This window comes from Aptenodytes forsteri, unplaced genomic scaffold (genome assembly GCF_000699145.1).
Source record: "Aptenodytes forsteri isolate BGI_AS27 unplaced genomic scaffold, ASM69914v1 Scaffold578, whole genome shotgun sequence".
Taxonomy (NCBI): domain Eukaryota; kingdom Metazoa; phylum Chordata; class Aves; order Sphenisciformes; family Spheniscidae; genus Aptenodytes; species Aptenodytes forsteri.
Window position 1 is genome coordinate 203,004 of NW_008795139.1, and position 539 is coordinate 203,542.

The following is a 539-nucleotide window of genomic DNA, read 5'->3' on the forward strand; positions in this document are numbered from 1 at the left end:
GGAGGGCACGGTTTGGGGACACTCAGGGCACAGGACGGCAGTCACGGGAGGGCACGGTTTGGGGACACTCGGGGCACAGGACAGCAGCCACGGGAGGGCACGGTTTGGGGACACTCGGGGCACAGGACAGCAGCCACGGGAGGGCACGGTTTGGGGACACTCGGGGCACAGGACAGCAGCCACGGGAGGGCACCGTCTGGGGCCGCGCAGAGCAGCCGAGGGGCGCTGGCAGGAAGGCGGCTGTGCCCACGGGCACCCCGAGAACGGGGCAGCACCGGGAGCGGCTGCAAGGGCACGGGCAAAGGCGGGGCAGGGCTGCGCCGGGGACACCGTGGCAGGGGGACGGGAGCCACGCGAGGGCACCGCTCGGGGACACTCGTGGCACAGGACAGCGGCGCTCAGGGACACTCGCGGCAGAGGGGTGTCCCCGGCCCCCGCAGGGCTGTACCCACCCCCGGCCGTGGCGCACAGGACGGTGTCCCCACGCGGCTGTCCCGCTCCCGGGGGGCTCCACCCCCGCAGCCCGGATCCTGCCGTGC